The sequence below is a fragment of the Pan troglodytes genome, chromosome 12, assembly GCF_028858775.2.
Source record: "Pan troglodytes isolate AG18354 chromosome 12, NHGRI_mPanTro3-v2.0_pri, whole genome shotgun sequence".
Classification (NCBI taxonomy): domain Eukaryota; kingdom Metazoa; phylum Chordata; class Mammalia; order Primates; family Hominidae; genus Pan; species Pan troglodytes.
Window position 1 is genome coordinate 86091522 of NC_072410.2, and position 8410 is coordinate 86099931.

The 8410-nt window shown below is 39.1% G+C and overlaps 1 protein-coding gene across 3 annotated transcripts in view; it reads right to left on the reverse strand.

Moving 5' to 3' along the window:
• The window catches only part of VIT (vitrin), a 114312-nt gene extending 108460 nt beyond the window's left edge, over positions 1-5852 (reverse strand). For 2 of the 3 annotated variants that reach the window (XM_016948350.3, XM_016948349.3), the window contains exon 1: positions 5589-5852. The gene's annotated coding sequence lies outside the window, so the exon portion shown is untranslated. The remainder of the gene's footprint in view (positions 1-5588) is intronic. The other variant, XR_010149152.1, reaches the window with a different exon arrangement.
• Between the last annotated feature and the right edge of the window lie 2558 nt (positions 5853-8410).

Consider the following 8410-nt stretch of genomic DNA (forward strand, 5'->3'; position numbering starts at 1 on the left):
GCAAGGCAGAGAAAGAAAATTCAATCATGCCCCCTTTCCACTGCAGAAAGCAAGCCTGGATGTGGAGGATGAGAATTTAAGCTTGAATATCATCTTTATGTTTTTAAGGATCACGTAGTATTACATACATGTTAATGACTGAATTAAGATTGTTTGGGAGTGGAATATGAACAGGGTCTTTTTAAAAAAAAAAAATCCTCTGAGCATGGCCTGACAGATTTCATCCAGAGCAGAGGCAAGAACTGCCCCCTAGTGTGTGAGTGAGCGGTAGGCGGTGTCTGGGGGAAATTGAGGCATGTGAGGATGGCACGCTCTGTGTCTGCTTGTCCAAAGCACACCCTTGGGCTTCCCTTTCCTGCTCCTTCAGCTTGCTGCAGACACACTGGCCTCCCAAGCATGATTCCACTCAGGGCTGTTTCATTTGCTTTTCCCTCTGCCTGGAATGCTCTTCCCTGAGGGACCCACATAGGTTGCCTCCTGGCTTCCTTCATCTCTCTGTTTAACATTCACTAAATCATGCAATGCAAATCATCACCCTGACTGCTCTCTGCATCCTACTTTGCTACTTACATTTTTCACAGCCCATTATCACCACCAGGCCTCTTACTTTTTTTGTTTATTATGTGCCCCCAGATTGGGAAAATGGAAATGATTTTGTTCACTCTTCTTCCCAAGCACATGGGATTGGGAATAGCACATGGAGGTGGCCCAAAAAATATTTGCTCCTGCTGTTGTTGAATGTTATCTCTCTTCCCCCGAATTCTTTTTGTCTTTTGGAGTGCAGATTTACTCACTATGGTGTATAAACACGGCCGGTCTGGGCAAGTTAACTTGCACCTTTATGTCCAAAGCATGTTTTCTCTGTCTGGAACAAAAAGAAGGCTGGTGGAGGGAATTCACATAGCATTAAGGTGCCAGTGACCTGATCCCTTGGAAACTAGATGTAAGGTTCCCCCGAGGGCATAGGTATATATTTTTTCTTTTTGAATAAGAGAAGAAAGAATGTAGAAACAGAATGCCTTCTCACTATAGCCTGAAGGGCAGTTTTTATGAATTTTACCACACGTCCACACAGAAGTTTAGCCTTTCTCAAACTGAAGGAAAGAATTTGAGAAATGTTTACTAGAGTCTTGTCAATGTAGAGACCCTTATCAGGGAAAGTGATTGGCTGAAGTAGTTTGAGTCATAAGGAAGCATGATTCTTTCTGCGACAAGCTGCTGAGTTAACCTTCCAGTGAAGATAAAGGAAAGGTTTTGGAGACTGGCTACACAGAGGGTTTCATGATGGAGTCTCCTCAGTGTTCCCTCCACTCGCACCACCTAACTCCCCCTAGTCAGCTTTTCCCCATCCACCCAAAAAGGAGATTATCCAAGAATGACAGAAATAAAAGCCCTCTTCTCCTGACAAAACTTCCCCTGTGAGTTCCTTGCCTCCACGCCTCTCCATTGTTATTACTACGGTGTCTCTACCTGCAAGGAGGTACATTTTTTTTTTTAAAGAAATTTCACTTGGCTTGATAATTATGTTCTCAGGGATGGCAAAGACTAATTTAGTGCTGTCACAGAAAAACCAGGGCCATGTGTAATTGTTGCCTGGCAGGTTAAGAGTATGACTTTGGAAGTAGACCTCTTGGATTTGAAGCTGAGCTCCATCCCTTACTAGCTGTGTGGCTTCGGACAACTTACACAACTTATCAGTGCCTTCGTTTTTTTCATCTGTATAATGGTGATGGTAAGAGCCCACTTCATATGTTTGCTGTTAGGGTTAAATGAATTGATATATGAAAAGGGCTTGAACAGTGGGTGGCACATAAGAATAGCTCTGTAAGTGTTAGCAGTTATTATTATTATTATTATTTAATTGAGATAGGGTCTTGCTCTGTCGCCCAGGCTGGAGTGCATGATCATAGCTCATTGCAACCTCGAATGCCTGGGCTCAAGTTATCTTCCTGCCTCAGCCTCTTTAGTAGCTGGGACTACAGGCGAGCACAGCCATGCCTGGCTAATTTTTTAATTTTTAGTAGGGACAAGGTCTCACTATGTTGCCTGGGCTGGTCTCAAACTCCTGGCCTCAAGCAATTCTCCTGCCTCAGCCACCCAAAGTGTTGGATTCACAGGTATGAGCCACCACACCTGTCCTATTATTATTGTTGTTGTTGTTGGGGTGATGGTTAATCATTATAACATCGCCACCACCACTGCCACCATCATCATCATCACCACCAACATCTTGCAAAATGCTATGTGTGTTTGAGGGCCAGGATTTTCACTGTCTTCTGCAAACCACAGGGAGATACATTTTAAGACAGTGAGAGGGAGACCTTTTGAGGTTTCTCAGATTATGACCATCACAGAAGTTGCCTCTCTTATTTATTATTTATTGATTGACTAGCTCAGATTCCCTGGATAAAGAGATGGCAACTAGTTTCTAATGATCATATTAATATCACATAATTCCATGAATCTATTTGCTAAATGTATCCGATGAGTTAATGTGTAAAAGTTTGAAGATTATTACAAATGGTATGTTTCACAGCTTATCTGATTTCTTTATTATAGTCACATATAATTTTAAAAAATTAACTAACATTTGGCACTGATCAAACCTCTTTGCCACAGCTCTGTGGGGTAGGCAGTAATAATAGACCCATTTTATAGATGAGAAAACTGAGGCCAAGAGCCTTTAAGTAACTTGCCAATGTTAACACATTGAAAAAGTAACAGAGCTTCCTGCCTAACACCCACATGACCCATAGCACAGGAAGGGCTATTTTTGCCTTGACCTCACATGTAAGGCTTTAAATTAAGGCATTTGACATTCTTTCCGAATGGGGTTATTGACAGTCACAGAAATACAGCAGAAAACTGAAAAAAGTCTTTCATACAACTTGGACCCACAGTCTCCAGTACACTATGTATATGTGTGTGCATATCTATCTATCTATCTATATATCTATCTATATCTATATCTATATCTATAATCTCCTCTAATCATCTTCTGAAGAATATGGAGACATCTATATATATGTGTGTGTGTGTGTATATATATAACCTCCTCTAATTGTCTTGTGAAGAATATAATCATGTCAAATTTCATTTTTGTATACATGTAAGTCTCTGGTTAGGTAAACATGCATATTTAAAATATACCATAATTTTCATAGCACTATTTCGATACTTCTTCATTTACCAATGTACAGAGAGTCTCAACAATGAAATTTTCCTGGCCACATTTTGACACTGGAGAGGTCCCAGTGCATAGAACCATAGGATTGAGAGGGAAGCTTAGAGACTATCTTGTGTAACTTCTTCATTTCGTATGTGATGAAATAGAGATGGAGACATTGAGTGACCTCTCCAATGCACCACGGCTAAATGCCCTTCTACTGACAGACAGGCCCATTGTGTTCTGTCTTGTCCCCACTGCTGCTGATACTTGGCTCACACCTCCAAGTGTTAGCAAGGAGAGGGGAAGTTGCACATGTGGACACGGCATCATGGGAACATGTTGGGGGCCATGAGGTTTTTATTATATAAATGCTTTCTAAAGTAATCTTTTTTTTTAATATGTGTGGAATAAAAGATTACATTTCTTTTCTTTTCTTTTTTTGAGACCAAGTCTCACTTTGTTACCCAGGCTGGAGTGTAGTGGCGTGATCTCAGCTCACTGCAACCTCTGCCTCCCAGGTTCAAGTGATTCTCCTGCCTCAGCCTCCCGAGTAGCTGGGATTACAGGCACCCGCCACCATGCCTGGCTAATTTTTGTATTTTTAGTAGAGATGGGGTTTCACCATGTTGGCCAGGCTGGTCTCGAACTCCTGACCTCAGGTGATCCACCCACCTCGGCCTCCCAAAGTGCTGGGATTACAGGTGTGAGCCACTGCGCCAGGCCAAGATTACATTGCTATAGAAGTTTTGACATTTCAAAACTCCTTTGGAGCTGAGAATCACTATTGACCCTTGTGGCCGCCCTGGGAGGGAGGGTGTACAGGCATTGCTATTTCTGTTTTTCAAAGAGGGAAACAAAAGTCAAGAAATGTTATATACATTTTCCAAGGTAATAGGTAGTGGCAGAGCTGTTACTATAATTTAGGACTCCTGGCTTGGCGCATGCATTGAACCATACTGCTTTCCTGTATTCAATGTGTCTTATAGGAATCATAGCTGAGAACCATTCTCAAACCTCATGTATTTTCTCTGAAAGAAACTATTCTTCATGTGATCAGTAACTTGGTGGAAAAGACAGATCTTCTTAACAATATTCATGAATTAAACAGTTTTAGGATAGATATTAAGCATTTCCAATCTTCCTAAGGTATTTTTATTTTTTTTAGTGGTGAGGCATAAGATATATTTAAATGAAGCTTAGTCTGGGAAACCAGCATATTGCAGTAAAAAATGCAAGTCCTTGCAATCTTGTAATTCTTTGTCTAAAGCTTTTTGTACAAAAGAGGGTATTTTAATTCAATAAATAAAAGATGGGCACTTCCAGCTCTCCTACCAGCACTAGCTACCATTTGCAGCTAACACACATAGAGAGAAAATACACAAACAAACAGTGTTTGATCCTGCTTTGCTGCAGGGTGTTTTCATCTTTCAAGAGACCAAGGGAAAAACAACCTCAGAACTTTACCACCAAAACTTCCAAATTTATTGCAACACAACGTAACGGCAAAATACTATTTTCTTAGCACACGCAATTTTGAGCAACCACCACGGCCAAGGATGCTTGGTTTTATTTTTACAATAAGTCCAAAGAAAATTTTTAATTCCACTCTTGATTTAGGAATGGCAAAGATGCTGTGGGTTGTTCGGAGAAAACTGTCATGTCTAATTATTCAGTCTTATCCTCTCTCTTTAACCTGTGCTTGAGGCGTTTATTTCATGTTTATACTAGTTGGACACAAATCATACTTAAAAGAGATTTCATATCCTGTCTTCCTGTGAAAAGCTGAGCTACAATGGCAGACTTAACAATGCCAGCCTCTTCTTGGGCTTATCAGTAACAGAAGCATTCAGCCTAAGAAAACACTTTAAGTGTAAACAAGACACAGAATCGCACATCTAGCCACATTCCACTGAAATCTGTCTGAATAGAGAGAAGTAGAGATCCACGCGAAATAGTTTCTCTTTTAAGTTAGCATCAACGTGCCCATTTCTCATACTGCCATTCACAATCTTTATAAGCAATTTGCTATATTGCTATTACATTCCACATATTCCAAGCAAAGTTTCTAAAAAAGCAAGAAAATAGAGACTTAAATTACTTTAAAATTCTACACAAATGTCATACTTTTCAACTTATTTGTAACCATAATTAAATTGGTTTAAAGGAACAGTAAAAATCTTGTTATGATATCAATATCAATGCAGTTTATTTATAATTGATAAATATATATGTATATTACTAGTTGTTTACAAGGATGCCAAGTACCATCCACTTTCATCTCAACTCTCTTGAAACTGAAATTTGTACAGGCTGCTTACTCGGTCAAGCTTTGTATTGTAGTTTCTTGAAGTCAAATACATTTCAATGATAATGAATGGAAAGTAACTATATACACAGCTTAGAAATTCATCAGACATACCTTGTTTGAAGAAGGCAATTTTTTTTTCAAAAAATTTTCACCACACAGAATGAATATTCTTTTTCCCTTAGGCTTTTCTGCATCACAAATCCCATTCAAATTATTCTAAGGAAGAAACAGGGAGAGGTCCAAGAACCTTTTCTCTTCTCAGAGGAGCTAATCGAACAGCCCCATCAACCTCTCAGTACTTTGAAAAACACATTTTACACCCCCCCACACACACATACACACACACACATGCTCACACATACTGCTTCTCACACTGGTTTTAGTGCTGAATTAGGCGGTCCTCTTTCAAATTTCCACTCCCACTGCTTTTTTTTTTTTTTGGTAAGGATTTCTAAATATTCCTTTGTAGCCCAAAGCACAAACTTTCAGTAAGCAAATTCTACAATTTGACATTCTAAAAAGTAGAGGAGGACCACTTAGATAAAAATGGAAAGTAAAAGATATGTTTTAAAAATTACTTCAGCAGGGGCAATTCAATTTTTTCTTTCTTTTTCAAAAGCTAGTGAACAGCTGGACTGAACTGCACAAAGAAGGAAAACTGTGCAAACACTCTCAAACTTATTCTACTGGACTCCCACTTTTGAATTGAAAATATGTACTTTTTCCTACATATTAATGCTATTTTTTTGTTTTGTTTTGCTTCAGTCCTTTCTGCGTTTTGGCAAGTTTTATGAAATGACTCAATTATATGCTGGTAGTTACAGGACACAAGATAATCATAGTGGGAAGCAAAACCTGACTCATGTTTCAAAAAAAATACTGATGGATAATCTCACATGAAATCTGCCAGTTTTAGTTATTTATATATTAGTGTCATCAATGAAATCTAAGAGATTCAGATTCAAAATGTGTATTAACGTATCACAGCATTAAAAAAAAATCAGACCAAAAAAAAAGTACATCTGGCAGATCTTGAGATTCCAGTGTCCATCAGTGTGGCAGAGCATCTGTTTTCAAGCACAGGAGAAGGTAGCAAAGAGTCATTCCTCCTCCTGCTGGGGAGTGTGCACTCACGCAGCTAGGGAGGAGAACCTTCTTCCATTCGAGAAGCCTGCTGTCCTCATCTGTTGGCCCTGGAACTGCTCCTTCTTTAAGATAATTGTTTGACAGATCTTGTGCTCTAATGCCAAGTTATACATGGGATGGTTGCTGGCACGTCTTCATTGGCTATATAAAATGTGGCCGAGAAGATAGGCTCTCACGGTAAGAAGTCTGTGTTGATTAGGAGTAACTTTGGTCCAGCTCTCTGGTCTAAAGCTCTCAAATGTGACTATGTGAATCTGGGTGGGATTCATCTGCTCAATGCCATTGTGCAGAGATGCATAAGCTTTTTAATGCTGTAAAACATGGTAGCTGAAATTAAATGCCACTTTTTCAGAGGTGAATTAATGAAGAGCCTGATGAAATTCAAAGCTTTTTGATGTATAAAACTTGATAAATGGAATGATTCCATCAATAGGCGAAGTGTAGCAAGCTATCTAGATGGATAGTATGTAATTTCTGCACAGGTCACTGTTGAATAAATACATCACCGTACACTGATCAGGAATCTTGCTCCAATAAAGGAACATGAAGACTAAAAAAAGGGAGATAATGATTTGAATGTTATTTAATCATTTTTACCCTTACTTCTTTTGGTTCTGCAATGAAATTATTTCTCAATCCTCTTTATTCCTCCACTAAATTCTGAGCCCAGGTTCTTTGGTGGTAAGGATGATAATGCTGTAACACTGAGGATCCCCTGTCCTACCATTTGAATTAGGGAAGGTTCAGATGAAATGGCAGCCTAAGCATAATTCATGATCACATTATTCCTAATACTACTACTACTAATGCTGCCGGACTCGGTGGCTCAAGCCTGTAATCCCAGCACTTTGGGAGGCCGGGGCAGGCAGATCACCTAAGGTCAGGAGTTCAAGACCAGCCTGGCCAACATGGTGAAACCCCGTCTCTACCGAAAATACAAAAATTAGCCAGGCGTGTGATGGCGGGTGCCTGTAATCCCAGCTACTCGGGAGGCTGAGGCAGGAGAATCGCTTGAACCTGGGAGGTGGAGGTTGCAGTGAGCCGAGATCACACCACTGCACTCCAGCCTGGTTGACAGAGCAAGACTTGGTCTCAAAAAAAAAAAAAAAAATAATAATAATAATAATAATGCTAGTTGCTATTTATCAAATACTTACTTTTACTAAGGACAGCAACCCTGTACATATATCATTACATTTAATATTTAGAAGAATGTAGAAGGATTAGTAGTATAATCTCCATTCTATAGATAAGAGAACTGAGGCCTAAAGAGATTCAGCAACTTTCCCAGGGTCATGCAGCCAATAAGGCAAGATATTGGATTCAAATCCAAGGCTTCTTGACTCCAAAGCAATGGTGCTCTATTAAGACTTAGAGCTTCTTTTCTTTTACTATAATAGTTTAACTTGTTTTCTTATGGTAAATAAGGCAAAATCAAATATAAATGTATTGAAAAGCATATGAAGAGATGCTCACTTGCAGTGATGAAGAATTTTGGAAATAGTAGTGATGGTTGCACAATATTATGAATGTAATTACTGCTACTGTATTGTACACTTAAAAATGGAAAAAATGGCAAATTTTATTACATTTTTTACCACAGTTAAAAATGGTAAAAAAAGAGCCATTCTCTTTTAAAAAACAATGAAATATCATTTTGTTTTCATCATCTTGGCAAAAATTAGAAATCTGAACAAAGATCATGGCAGACATGTCATAACCATGATGAGCTGCTACTGGTGAAGACAAATGTGGCTATTCTAGAGGAAGATCCAGAAGTACTTGGT